The sequence below is a fragment of the Diceros bicornis genome, chromosome 19 (assembly GCF_020826845.1).
Source record: "Diceros bicornis minor isolate mBicDic1 chromosome 19, mDicBic1.mat.cur, whole genome shotgun sequence".
NCBI classification, from domain to species: Eukaryota; Metazoa; Chordata; class Mammalia; order Perissodactyla; family Rhinocerotidae; genus Diceros; species Diceros bicornis.
In genome coordinates, this window is record NC_080758.1 from 60,325,334 (window position 1) to 60,341,146 (window position 15,813).

The following is a 15,813-nucleotide window of genomic DNA, read 5'->3' on the forward strand; positions in this document are numbered from 1 at the left end:
GGAGTTGGGGCATGAAGTTATTTCTAGGAGTTGGAGACATACCCACTTTAGCTCAGTTCTGGGCATCTTTGAAATACCTATACAAACTTGTTCCTACATAGTAACTTGCAACTTTGAAAGAGAATGTGCTTACTTACAGCAACGTGCTATATGTTCTGAATGCCCGAATTGGGAATCAGTGTCAAAACTTTGTTAGAAATAATGTGATCCTTACTAGATTGAAGTAATTGAGATGGGACATGATGTTATTTCTAGGAGTTGGAGACATACAACGTTTAGCTCAGTTCTGGGCATCTTTGAAATACCTATTCAACCTTGTTCCTTCATAGTAACTTGCAACTTTGAATGAGAATGTGCTTGCTTACAGCAACGTGCTAAATGTTCTGAATGCACGAATTGGGAATCTGTGTCAAAACTCTTGTTAGGAATTATGTGATCCTTACTAGCTGAAAGTAAGGGCGATGGGGCATGAAGTTATTTCTAGGAGTTGGAGACATACCAAGTTTAGCTCAGATCTGGGCATCTTTGAAATACCTATACAAACTTGTTCCTAAATAGTAACTTGCAACTTTGAATGAGAATGTGCTTGCTTACAGCAACGTGCTATATGTTCTGAATGCCCGAATTGGGAATCTGTGTCAAAACTTTCTTAGGAATTAGGTGATCCTTATTAACTGGAAGTTAGGGAGACGGGGCATGAAGTAATTTCTAGGAGTTGGAGACATACAACCTTTAGCTCAGTTCTGGGCATCTTTGAAATACCAATACAAACTTGTTCCTACATAGTAACTTGCAACTTTGAATGAGAATGTGCTTGCTTACAGCAACGTGCTATATGTTCTGAATGCCCGAATTGGGAATCTGTGTCAAAACTTTGTCAGGAATTATGTGATCCTTACTAGCTGGAAGTAAGGGAGATGGGGCATGAAGTTATTTCTAGGAGTTGGAGACATACAACTTTAAGCTCAGTTCTGGGCATCTTTGAAATACCTATACAGACTTGTTCGTACATAGTAACTTGCAACTTTAAATGAGAATGTGCTTGCTTACAGCAACGTGCTATATGTTCTGAATGCCCGAATTGGGAATCTGTGTCAAAACTTTGTTAGGAATTATGTGGTCCTTACTAGCTGGAAGTAAGGGAGATAGGGCATGATGTTATTTCTAGGAGTTGGAGACATACCAAGTTTAGCTCAGTTGTGCGCATCTTTCAAATACCTATACAAACTTGTTCCTACATAGCAACTTGCAACATTGAATGAGAATGTGCTTACTTACAGCAACGTGCTATAGGATCTGAATGCCAGAATTGGAAATCTGTGTCAAAACTTTGTTAGGAATTATGTGATACTTACTAGCTGGAAGTAAGGGAGATGGGGCCTGAAGTTATTTCTAGGAGTTGGAGACATACCCACTTTACCTCAGTTCTGGGATCTTTTAAATACCTATACAAACTTGTTCATACATAGTAACTTGCAATTTTGAATGAGAATGTGCTTGCTTACAGCAACGTGCTATATGTTCTGAATGCCCGAATTGGGAATCTGGGTCAAAACTTTGTTAGGAATTATGTGATCCTTACTAGCTGGAAGTAAGGGAGATGGGGCATGAAGTTATTTCTAGGAGTTGGAGACATACCCACTTTAGCTCAGTTCTGGGCATCTTTGAAATACCTTTACAAAATTGTTCCTACATAGTAACTTGCATCTTTGAATGAGAATGTGCTTGCTTACAGCAACGTGCTATATGATCTGAATGCCCTAATTGGGAATCTGTGTCAAAACTTTGTTAGGAATTATGTGATCCTTACTAGATGGAAGTAAGGGAGATGGGGCATGAAGTTATTTCTTGGAGTTGGAGACATACCCACTTTAGTTCAGTTCTTTGCATCTTTGAAATACCTATAGAAACTTGTTCCTACATAGTAACTTGCAACTTTGAATGACAATGTGCTTGCTTACAGCAACGTGCTATATGTTCTGAATGCCCGAATTGGGAATCTGTGTCAAAACTTTGTTAGGAATTATGTGATCCTTACTAGCTGGAAGTAAGGGAGATTGGGCATGAAGTTATTTCTAGGAGTTGGAGACATTGCAAGTTTAGCTCAGTTCTGGGCATCTTTGAAAGTCCTATACAAACTTGTTCCTGCATAGTAACTTGCAAATTTGAATGAGAATGTGCTTGCTTGCAGCAACGTGCCATATGTTCTGAATGCCCGAATTGGGAATCTGTGTCAAAACTTTGTTAGGAATTATGTGATCCTTACTAGATGGAAGTAAGGGAGATGGGGCATGAAGTTATTTCTAGGAGTTGGAGACATACCAAGTTTAGCTCAGTTCTGGGCATCTTTGAAATACCTATACAAACTTGGTCCTACATAGTAACTTGCAACTTTGAATGAGAATGTGCTTACTTACAGCAACTTGCTATATGTTCTGAATGCCCGAATTGGGAATCTGTGTCAAAACATTGTTAGGAATTATGTGATCCTTACTAGCTGGAAGTAAGGGAGTTGGGGCATACAGTTATTTCTAGGATTTGGACACATACCAAGTTTAGCGCAGTTCTGGGCATCTTTGAAATACCTATACAAACTTGTTCCTACATAGTAACTTGCTACATGGAATGAGAATGTGCTTGCTTACAGCAACGTGCTATATGTTCTGAATGCCCGAATTGGGAATCTGTGTCAAAACTTTCTTAGGAATTATGTGATCCTTACTAGCTGGAAGTAAGAGAGATGGGGCATGAAGTTATTTCTAGGGGTTGGAGACATACCCACTTTAGCTCAGTTCTTTGCATCTTTGAAATACCTATACAAACTTGTTCCTACATAGTAACTTGCTACTTGGAATGAGAAAGTGCTTGCTCAAAGCAACATGCTATATGTTCTGAATGTCCGAATTGGGAATCTGTGTCAAAACTTTGTTAGGAATTATGTGATCCTTACTAGCTAGAATTAAGGGAGAAGGGGCATGAAGTTATTTCTAGGAGTTGGAGACATACCACGTTTAGCTCTGTTCTGGGCATCTTTGAAATACCTATACGAACTTGTTCGTACATAGTAACTTGCAACTTTGAATGAGAATGTGCTTGCTTACAGCAACGTGCTATATGTTCTGAATGCTCGAATTGGGAATCTATGTCAAAACTTTGTTAGGAATTATGTGATTCTTACTAGCTGGAAGTAAGGGAGATGGGGCATGAAGTTATTTCTAGGAGTTGGAAACATACCAAGTTTAGCTCACTTCTGGGCATCTTTGAAATACCTATACAGACTTGTTCCTACATAGTAACTTGCAATTTTGAATGAGAATGTGCCTACTTACAGCAACGTGCTATAGGTTCTGAATGACCGAATTGGGAATCTGTGTCAAAACTTTGTTAGGAATTATGTGATCCTTACTAGATGGAAGTAAGGGAGATGGGGCATGAAGTTATTTCTAGGAGTTGGAGACATACCAAGTTTAGCTCACTTCGGGGCATCTTTGAAATACCTATACAAACTTGTTCCTACATAGTAACTTGCTACTTGGAATGAGAAAGTGCTTGCTTACAGCAACGTGCTATATGTTCTGAATGCCCGAATTGGGAATCAGTGTCAAAACTTTGTTAGAAATAATGTGATCCTTACTAGATTGAAGTAATTGAGATGGGACATGATGTTATTTCTAGGAGTTGGAGACATACAACGTTTAGCTCAGTTCTGGGCATCTTTGAAATACCTATTCAACCTTGTTCCTTCATAGTAACTTGCAACTTTGAATGAGAATGTGCTTGCTTACAGCAACGTGCTAAATGTTCTGAATGCACGAATTGGGAATCTGTGTCAAAACTCTTGTTAGGAATTATGTGATCCTTACTAGCTGAAAGTAAGGGCGATGGGGCATGAAGTTATTTCTAGGAGTTGGAGACATACCAAGTTTAGCTCAGATCTGGGCATCTTTGAAATACCTATACAAACTTGTTCCTAAATAGTAACTTGCAACTTTGAATGAGAATGTGCTTGCTTACAGCAACGTGCTATATGTTCTGAATGCCCGAATTGGGAATCTGTGTCAAAACTTTCTTAGGAATTAGGTGATCCTTATTAACTGGAAGTTAGGGAGACGGGGCATGAAGTAATTTCTAGGAGTTGGAGACATACAACCTTTAGCTCAGTTCTGGGCATCTTTGAAATACCAATACAAACTTGTTCCTACATAGTAACTTGCAACTTTGAATGAGAATGTGCTTGCTTACAGCAACGTGCTATATGTTCTGAATGCCCGAATTGGGAATCTGTGTCAAAACTTTGTCAGGAATTATGTGATCCTTACTAGCTGGAAGTAAGGGAGATGGGGCATGAAGTTATTTCTAGGAGTTGGAGACATACAACTTTAAGCTCAGTTCTGGGCATCTTTGAAATACCTATACAGACTTGTTCGTACATAGTAACTTGCAACTTTAAATGAGAATGTGCTTGCTTACAGCAACGTGCTATATGTTCTGAATGCCCGAATTGGGAATCTGTGTCAAAACTTTGTTAGGAATTATGTGGTCCTTACTAGCTGGAAGTAAGGGAGATAGGGCATGATGTTATTTCTAGGAGTTGGAGACATACCAAGTTTAGCTCAGTTGTGCGCATCTTTCAAATACCTATACAAACTTGTTCCTACATAGCAACTTGCAACATTGAATGAGAATGTGCTTACTTACAGCAACGTGCTATAGGATCTGAATGCCAGAATTGGAAATCTGTGTCAAAACTTTGTTAGGAATTATGTGATACTTACTAGCTGGAAGTAAGGGAGATGGGGCCTGAAGTTATTTCTAGGAGTTGGAGACATACCCACTTTACCTCAGTTCTGGGATCTTTTAAATACCTATACAAACTTGTTCATACATAGTAACTTGCAATTTTGAATGAGAATGTGCTTGCTTACAGCAACGTGCTATATGTTCTGAATGCCCGAATTGGGAATCTGGGTCAAAACTTTGTTAGGAATTATGTGATCCTTACTAGCTGGAAGTAAGGGAGATGGGGCATGAAGTTATTTCTAGGAGTTGGAGACATACCCACTTTAGCTCAGTTCTGGGCATCTTTGAAATACCTTTACAAAATTGTTCCTACATAGTAACTTGCATCTTTGAATGAGAATGTGCTTGCTTACAGCAACGTGCTATATGATCTGAATGCCCTAATTGGGAATCTGTGTCAAAACTTTTTTAGGAATTATGTGATCCTTACTAGATGGAAGTAAGGGAGATGGGGCATGAAGTTATTTCTTGGAGTTGGAGACATACCCACTTTAGTTCAGTTCTTTGCATCTTTGAAATACCTATAGAAACTTGTTCCTACATAGTAACTTGCAACTTTGAATGACAATGTGCTTGCTTACAGCAACGTGCTATATGTTCTGAATGCCCGAATTGGGAATCTGTGTCAAAACTTTGTTAGGAATTATGTGATCCTTACTAGCTGGAAGTAAGGGAGATTGGGCATGAAGTTATTTCTAGGAGTTGGAGACATTGCAAGTTTAGCTCAGTTCTGGGCATCTTTGAAAGTCCTATACAAACTTGTTCCTGCATAGTAACTTGCAAATTTGAATGAGAATGTGCTTGCTTGCAGCAACGTGCCATATGTTCTGAATGCCCGAATTGGGAATCTGTGTCAAAACTTTGTTAGGAATTATGTGATCCTTACTAGATGGAAGTAAGGGAGATGGGGCATGAAGTTATTTCTAGGAGTTGGAGACATACCAAGTTTAGCTCAGTTCTGGGCATCTTTGAAATACCTATACAAACTTGGTCCTACATAGTAACTTGCAACTTTGAATGAGAATGTGCTTACTTACAGCAACTTGCTATATGTTCTGAATGCCCGAATTGGGAATCTGTGTCAAAACATTGTTAGGAATTATGTGATCCTTACTAGCTGGAAGTAAGGGAGTTGGGGCATACAGTTATTTCTAGGATTTGGACACATACCAAGTTTAGCGCAGTTCTGGGCATCTTTGAAATACCTATACAAACTTGTTCCTACATAGTAACTTGCTACTTGGAATGAGAATGTGCTTGCTTACAGCAACGTGCTATATGTTCTGAATGCCCGAATTGGGAATCTGTGTCAAAACTTTCTTAGGAATTATGTGATCCTTACTAGCTGGAAGTAAGAGAGATGGGGCATGAAGTTATTTCTAGGGGTTGGAGACATACCCACTTTAGCTCAGTTCTTTGCATCTTTGAAATACCTATACAAACTTGTTCCTACATAGTAACTTGCTACTTGGAATGAGAAAGTGCTTGCTCAAAGCAACATGCTATATGTTCTGAATGTCCGAATTGGGAATCTGTGTCAAAACTTTGTTAGGAATTATGTGATCCTTACTAGCTAGAAGTAAGGGAGATGGGGCATGAAGTTATTTCTAGGAGTTGGAGACATACCACGTTTAGCTCTGTTCTGGGCATCTTTGAAATACCTATACGAACTTGTTCGTACATAGTAACTTGCAACTTTGAATGAGAATGTGCTTGCTTACAGCAACGTGCTATATGTTCTGAATGCTCGAATTGGGAATCTATGTCAAAACTTTGTTAGGAATTATGTGATTCTTACTAGCTGGAAGTAAGGGAGATGGGGCATGAAGTTATTTCTAGGAGTTGGAAACATACCAAGTTTAGCTCACTTCTGGGCATCTTTGAAATACCTATACAGACTTGTTCCTACATAGTAACTTGCAATTTTGAATGAGAATGTGCCTACTTACAGCAACGTGCTATAGGTTCTGAATGACCGAATTGGGAATCTGTGTCAAAACTTTGTTAGGAATTATGTGATCCTTACTAGATGGAAGTAAGGGAGATGGGGCATGAAGTTATTTCTAGGAGTTGGAGACATACCAAGTTTAGCTCACTTCGGGGCATCTTTGAAATACCTATACAAACTTGTTCCTACATAGTAACTTGCTACTTGGAATGAGAAAGTGCTTGCTTACAGCAACGTGCTATATGTTCTGAATGCCCGAATTGGGAATCTGTGTCAAAACTTTGTTAGGAATTATGTGATCCTTACTAGCTGGAAGTAAGGGAGTTGGGGCATGCAGTTATTTCTAGGAGTTGGACACATATCAAGTTTAGCTCAGTTCTGGGCATCTTTGAAATACCTATACAAACTTGTTCCTACATAGTAACTTGCTACTTGGAATGATAATGTGCTTGCTTACAGCAACGTGCTATATGTTCTGAATGCCCGAATTGGGAATCTGTGTCAAAACTTTCTTAGGAATTATGTGATCCTTACTAGCTCGAAGTAAGAGAGATGGGGCATGAAGTTATTTCTAGGAGTTGGAGACATACCCACTTCAGCTCAGTTCTTTGCATCTTTGAAATACCTATACAAACTTGTTCCTACATAGTAACTTGCTACTTGGAATGAGAAAGTGCTTGTTCAAAGCAACATGCTATATGTTCTGAATGTCCGAATTGGGAATCTCTGTCAAAACTTTGTTAGGAATTATGTGATCCTTACTAGCTGGAAGTAAGGGAGATGGGGCATGAAGTTATTTCTAGGAGTTGGAGACATACCAAGTTTAGCTCTGTTCTGGGCATCTTTGAAATACCTATACAAACTTGTTCCTACATAGTAACTTGCAACTTTGAATGAGACTGTGCTTGCTTACAGCAACGTGCTATATGTTCTAAATGCCCGAATTGGGAATCTGTGTCAAAACTTTGTTAGGAATTATGTGATCCTTACTAGATTGAAGTAAGTCAGATGTGGCATGAAGTTATATCTAGGAGTTGGAGACATACAAACTTTAGCTCACTTCTGGGCATCTTTGAAATACCTATACAAACTTGTCCCTACATAGTAACTTGCAACTTTGAATGAGAATGTGCCTGCTTACAGCAACGTGCTATATGTTCTGAATGCCCGAATTGGGAATCTGTGTGAAAACTTTCTTAGGAATTATGTGATTCTTACTAGCTTGAAGTAAGGGAGATGGGGCAGGAAGTTATTTGAAGGAGTTGGAGACATACCCACTTTAGCTCAGTTCTTTGCATCTTTGAAATACCTATACAAACTTGTTCCTACATAGTTACTTGCTACTTGGAATGAGAAAGTTCTTGCTTAAAGCAACATGCTATATGTTCTGAATGCCCGAATTGGGAATCTGTGTCAAATCTTTGTTAGGAATTATGTGATCCTTACTAGCTGGAAGTAAGGGAGATGGGGCATCAAGTTATTTCTAGGAGTTAGAGACATACCAAGTTTAACTCTGTTCTGGGCATCTTTGAAATACCTATACAAACTTGTTCCTACATAGTAACTTGCATCTTTGAATGAGAATGTGCTTGCTTACAGCAACGTGCTATATGTTCTGAATGCCCGAATTGGGAATCTGTGTCAAAATTTGGTTAGGATTTATGTGATCCTTACTAGCTGGAAGTAAGGGAGATGGGGCATGAAGTTATTTCTAGGAGTTGGAGACATACCAAGTTTAGCTCAGTTCTGGGCATCTTTGAAATACCTATACAAACTTGGTCCTACATAGTAACTTGCAACTTTGAATGAGAATGTGCTTACTTACAGCAACGTGCTATATGTTCTGAATGCCCGAATTGGGAATCTGTGTCAAAACTTTGTTAGGAATTATGTGATCCTTACTAGCTGGAAGTAAGGGAGTTGGGGCATGCAGTTATTTCTAGGAGTTGGACACATACCAAGTTTAGCTCAGTTCTGGGCATCTTTGAAATACCTATACAAACTAGTTCCTACATAGTAACTTGCTACTTGGAATGAGAATGTGCTTGCTTACAGCAACGTGCTATATGTTCTGAATGCCCGAATTGGGAATCTGTGTCAAAACTTTCTTAGGAATTATGTGATCCTTACTAGCTCGAAGAAAGGGAGATGGGGCATGAAGTTATTTATAGGAGTTGGAGACATACCCACTTCAGCTCAGTTCTTTGCATCTTTGAAATACCTATACAAACTTGTTCCTACATAGTAACTTGCTACTTGGAATGAGAAAGTGCTTGCTCAAAGCAACATGCTATATGTTCTGAATGTCCGAATTGGGAATCTGTGTCAAAACTTTGTTAGGAATTATGTGATCCTTACTAGCTGGAAGTAAGGGAGATTGGTCATGAAGTTATTTCTAGGAGTTGGAGACATACCAAGTGTAGCTCAGGTATGGGCATTTTTTAAATACATATACAAACTTGTTCCTACATAGTAACTTGCAACTTTGAATGAGAATGTGCTTGCTTACAGCAACGTGCTATATGTTCTAAATGCCCGAATTGGGAATCTGTGTCAAAACTTTGTTAGGAATTATGTGATCCTTACTAGATTGAAGTAAGGCAGATGTGGCATGAAGTTATTTCTAGGAGTTGGAGACATACCAAGTTTAGCTCACTTCTGGGCATCTTTGAAATACCTATACAAACTTGTTCCTACATAGTAACTTGCAACTTTGAATGAGAATGTGCCTGCTTACAGCAACGTGCTATATGTTCTGAATGCCCAAATTGGGAATCTGTGTCAAAACTTTCTTAGGAATTATGTGATCCTTACAAGCTTGAAGTAAGGGAGATGGGGCATGAAGATATTTCTAGGAGTTGGAGACATACCAATTTAGCTTAGTTCTGGGCATCTTTGAAATACCTATACAAACTTGTTCCTACATAGTAACTTGCAACTTTGAATGAGAATGTGCTTGCTTACAGCAACGTGCTATATGTTCTGAATGCCCGAATTGGGAATCTGTGTCAAAACTTTGTTAGAAATTATGTGATCCTTTCTAGATGGAAGTAAGGGAGATGGGGCATGAAGTTCTTTGTAGGAGTTGGAGACATACAACGTTTAGCTCAGTTCTGGGCATCTTTGCAATACCTATACAAACTTGTTCCCACATAGTAACTTGCACCTTAGAATGAGAATGTGCTTGCTTACAGCAACGTGCTATATGTTCTGAATGCCCGAATTGGGAATCTGTGTCAAAATTTTCTTAGAAATTATGTGATCCTTACTAGATGGAAGCAAGGGAGATGGGGCATGAAGTTATTTCTAGGAGTTGGAGACATACAACGTTTAGCTCAGTTCTGTGTATCTTTGAAATACCTATACAAACATGTTCCTACATATTAACATGCAACTTTGAATGAGAATGTGCTTGCTTACAGCAAATTTCTATATGTTCTGAATGCCCGAATTGGGAATCTGTGTCAAAACTTTGTTAGGAATTATGTGATCCTTACTAGATGGAAGTAAGGGAGATGGGGCATGAAGTTATTTCTAGGAGTTGGAGACATACAACGTTTAGCTCAGTTCGGGGCATCTTTGAAATACCTATACAAACTTGTTCCTACATAGTAACTTGCAACTTTGAATGAGAATGTGCTTGCTTACAGCAACGTGCTATATGTTCTGAATGCCCGAATTGGGAATCTGTGTCAAAACTTTGTTAGGTATTATGTGATCCTTACTAGCTGGAAGTAAGGGAGATGGGACATGAAGTTGTTTCTAAGAGTTGGACACATACCAAGTTTAGCTCAGTTATGGGCATCTTTGAAATACCTATACAAACTTGATCCCACATAGTAATTTGCAACATTGAATGAGAATGTGCTTGCTTAGAGCAACGTGCTATATGTTCTGAATGCCCGAATTGGGAATCTGTGTCAAAACTTTGTTAGGAATTATGTGATCCTTACTAGATGGAAGTAAGGGAGTTGGGGCATGAAGTTATTTCTAGGAGTTGGACACATACCAAGTTTAGCACAGTTCTGGGCATCTTTGAAATACCTATACAAACTTGTTCCTACATAGTAACTTGCAACTTTGAATGAGAATGTGCTTGCTTACAGCAACGTGCTATATGTTCTGAATGCCCGAATTGGGAATCTGTGTCAAAACTTTGGTAGGAATTATGTGATCCTTACTAGCTGGAAGTAAGGGAGATGGGGCATGAAGATATTTCTAGGAGTTGGAGACATACCAAGTTTAGCTCAGTACTGGGCATCTTTGAAATACCTATAAAAACTTGTTCCTACATAGTAACTTGCAACTTTGAATGAGAATGTGCTTGCTTACAGCAACGTGCTATATGTTCTGAATGCCCGAATTGGGAATCTGTGTCAAAACTTTGTTAGGAATTATGTGATCCTTACTAGCTGGAAGTAAGGGAGATGGGGCATGAAGTTATTTCTAGGAGTTCGAGACATACAAAGTTTAGCTCAGCTCTGAGCATCTTTGAAATACCTATACAAACTTGTTCCTACATAGTAACTTGCAACTTTGAATAAGAATGTGCTTGCTTACAGCAAATTTCTATATGTTCTGAATGCCCGAATTGGGAGTCTGTGTCAAAACTTTGTTAGGAATTATGTGATCCTTACTAGATGGAAGTAAGGGAGATGGGGCATGAAGTTATTTCTAGGAGTTGGAGACATACAAAGTTTAGCTCAGTTCTGGGCATCTTTGAAATACCTATACCAACTTGTTCCTACATAGTAACTTGCAACTTTGAATGAGAATGTGCTTGCTTACAGCAACGTGCTACATGTTCTGAATGCCCGAATTGGGAATCTGTGTCAAAACTTTGTTAGGAATTATGTGATCCTTACTAGCTGGAAGTAAGGGAATTGAGGCATGAAGTTATTTCTAGGAGTTGGAGACATACCCACTTTAGCTCAGTTCTGGGCATCTTTGAAATACCTATACAAACTAGTTCCTACATAGTAACTTGCTACTTGGAATGAGAATGTGCTTGCTTACAGCAACGTGCTATATGTTCTGAATGCCCGAATTGGGAATCTGTGTCAAAACTTTCTTAGGAATTATGTGATCCTTACTAGCTCGAAGAAAGGGAGATGGGGCATGAAGTTATTTCTAGGAGTTGGAGACATACCCACTTCAGCTCAGTTCTTTGCATCTTTGAAATACCTATACAAACTTGTTCCTACATAGTAACTTGCTACTTGGAATGAGAAAGTGCTTGCTCAAAGCAACATGCTATATGTTCTGAATGTCCGAATTGGGAATCTGTGTCAAAACTTTGTTAGGAATTATGTGATCCTTACTAGCTGGAAGTAAGGGAGATTGGGCATGAAGTTATTTCTAGGAGTTGGAGACATACCAAGTGTAGCTCAGGTATGGGCATTTTTTAAATACATATACAAACTTGTTCCTACATAGTAACTTGCAACTTTGAATGAGAATGTGCTTGCTTACAGCAACGTGCTATATGTTCTAAATGCCCGAATTGGGAATCTGTGTCAAAACTTTGTTAGGAATTATGTGATCCTTACTAGATTGAAGTAAGGCAGATGTGGCATGAAGTTATTTCTAGGAGTTGGAGACATACCAAGTTTAGCTCACTTCTGGGCATCTTTGAAATACCTATACAAACTTGTTCCTACATAGTAACTTGCAACTTTGAATGAGAATGTGCCTGCTTACAGCAACGTGCTATATGTTCTGAATGCCCAAATTGGGAATCTGTGTCAAAACTTTCTTAGGAATTATGTGATCCTTACAAGCTTGAAGTAAGGGAGATGGGGCATGAAGATATTTCTAGGAGTTGGAGACATACCAATTTAGCTTAGTTCTGGGCATCTTTGAAATACCTATACAAACTTGTTCCTACATAGTAACTTGCAACTTTGAATGAGAATGTGCTTGCTTACAGCAACGTGCTATATGTTCTGAATGCCCGAATTGGGAATCTGTGTCAAAACTTTGTTAGAAATTATGTGATCCTTTCTAGATGGAAGTAAGGGAGATGGGGCATGAAGTTCTTTGTAGGAGTTGGAGACATACAACGTTTAGCTCAGTTCTGGGCATCTTTGCAATACCTATACAAACTTGTTCCCACATAGTAACTTGCACCTTAGAATGAGAATGTGCTTGCTTACAGCAACGTGCTATATGTTCTGAATGCCCGAATTGGGAATCTGTGTCAAAATTTTCTTAGAAATTATGTGATCCTTACTAGATGGAAGCAAGGGAGATGGGGCATGAAGTTATTTCTAGGAGTTGGAGACATACAACGTTTAGCTCAGTTCTGTGTATCTTTGAAATACCTATACAAACATGTTCCTACATATTAACATGCAACTTTGAATGAGAATGTGCTTGCTTACAGCAAATTTCTATATGTTCTGAATGCCCGAATTGGGAATCTGTGTCAAAACTTTGTTAGGAATTATGTGATCCTTACTAGATGGAAGTAAGGGAGATGGGGCATGAAGTTATTTCTAGGAGTTGGAGACATACAACGTTTAGCTCAGTTCGGGGCATCTTTGAAATACCTATACAAACTTGTTCCTACATAGTAACTTGCAACTTTGAATGAGAATGTGCTTGCTTACAGCAACGTGCTATATGTTCTGAATGCCCGAATTGGGAATCTGTGTCAAAACTTTGTTAGGTATTATGTGATCCTTACTAGCTGGAAGTAAGGGAGATGGGACATGAAGTTGTTTCTAAGAGTTGGACACATACCAAGTTTAGCTCAGTTATGGGCATCTTTGAAATACCTATACAAACTTGATCCCACATAGTAATTTGCAACATTGAATGAGAATGTGCTTGCTTAGAGCAACGTGCTATATGTTCTGAATGCCCGAATTGGGAATCTGTGTCAAAACTTTGTTAGGAATTATGTGATCCTTACTAGCTGGAAGTAAGGGAGTTGGGGCATGAAGTTATTTCTAGGAGTTGGACACATACCAAGTTTAGCACAGTTCTGGGCATCTTTGAAATACCTATACAAACTTGTTCCTACATAGTAACTTGCAACTTTGAATGAGAATGTGCTTGCTTACAGCAACGTGCTATATGTTCTGAATGCCCGAATTGGGAATCTGTGTCAAAACTTTGGTAGGAATTATGTGATCCTTACTAGCTGGAAGTAAGGGAGATGGGGCATGAAGATATTTCTAGGAGTTGGAGACATACCAAGTTTAGCTCAGTACTGGGCATCTTTGAAATACCTATAAAAACTTGTTCCTACATAGTAACTTGCAACTTTGAATGAGAATGTGCTTGCTTACAGCAACGTGCTATATGTTCTGAATGCCCGAATTGGGAATCTGTGTCAAAACTTTGTTAGGAATTATGTGATCCTTACTAGCTGGAAGTAAGGGAGATGGGGCATGAAGTTATTTCTAGGAGTTCGAGACATACAAAGTTTAGCTCAGCTCTGAGCATCTTTGAAATACCTATACAAACTTGTTCCTACATAGTAACTTGCAACTTTGAATAAGAATGTGCTTGCTTACAGCAAATTTCTATATGTTCTGAATGCCCGAATTGGGAGTCTGTGTCAAAACTTTGTTAGGAATTATGTGATCCTTACTAGATGGAAGTAAGGGAGATGGGGCATGAAGTTATTTCTAGGAGTTGGAGACATACAAAGTTTAGCTCAGTTCTGGGCATCTTTGAAATACCTATACCAACTTGTTCCTACATAGTAACTTGCAACTTTGAATGAGAATGTGCTTGCTTACAGCAACGTGCTACATGTTCTGAATGCCCGAATTGGGAATCTGTGTCAAAACTTTGTTAGGAATTATGTGATCCTTACTAGCTGGAAGTAAGGGAATTGAGGCATGAAGTTATTTCTAGGAGTTGGAGACATACCCACTTTAGCTCAGTTCTGGGCATCTTTGAAATACCTATACAAACTTGTTCCCACATCGTAACTTGCAACTTTGAATGAGAATGTGCTTGCTTACAGCAACGTGCTATATGTTCTGAATGCCCGAATTGGGAATCTGTGTCAAAACTTTGTTAGGAATTATGTGATCCTTACTAGCTGGAAGTAAGGGAGATGGGGCATAAAGTTATTTCTAGGAGTTGGAGACATACAACGTTTAGCTCAGTTCTGGGCATCTTTGAAATACCTATACAAACTTGTTCCTACATAGTAACTTGCAACTTTGAATGAGAATGTGCTTGCATACAGCAAAGTGCTATATGTTCTGAATGCCCGAATTGGGAATCTGTGTCAAAACTTTGTTAGGAATTATGTGATCCTTACTAGCTGGAAGTAAGGGAGTTGGGGCATGAAGTTATTTCTAGGAGTTGGACACATACCACGTTTAGCACAGTTCTGGGTATCTTTGAAATACCTATACAAACTTGTTCCTACATAGTAGCTTGCAACTTTGAATGAGAATGTGCTTGCTTACAGCAACGTGCTATATGTTCTGAATGCCCGAATTGGGAATCTGTGTCAAAATTTTCTTAGAAATTATGTGATCCTTACTAGATGGAAGTAAGGGAGATGGGGCATGAAGTTATTTCTAGGAGTTGGAGACATACCACGTTTAGCTCAGTTCTGGGCATCTTTGAAATACCTATACAAACTTGTTCCTACATAGTAACTTGCAACTTTGAATGAGAATGTGCTTGATTACAGCAAGGTGCTATATGTTCTGAATGCCCGAATTGGGAATCTGTGTCAAAACTTTGTTAGGAATTATGTGATCCTTCCTAGCTGGAAGTAAGGGAGATGGGGCATGAAGTTATTTCTAGGAGTTGGAGACATACCAAGTTTAGCACAGTTCTGGGCATCTTGAAATAGCTATACAAACTTGTTGCTACATAGTAACTTGCATCTTTGAATGAGAATGTGCTTGCTTACAGCAACGTGCTATATGTTCTGAATGCCCGAATTGGGAATCTGTGTCAAAACATTGTTAGGAATTATATGATCCTTTCTAGCTGGAAGTAAGGGAGATGGGGCATGAAGTTATTTCTAGGAGTTGGACACATACCAAGTTTAGCTCAGTTCTGGGGTCTTTGGAATACCTATACAA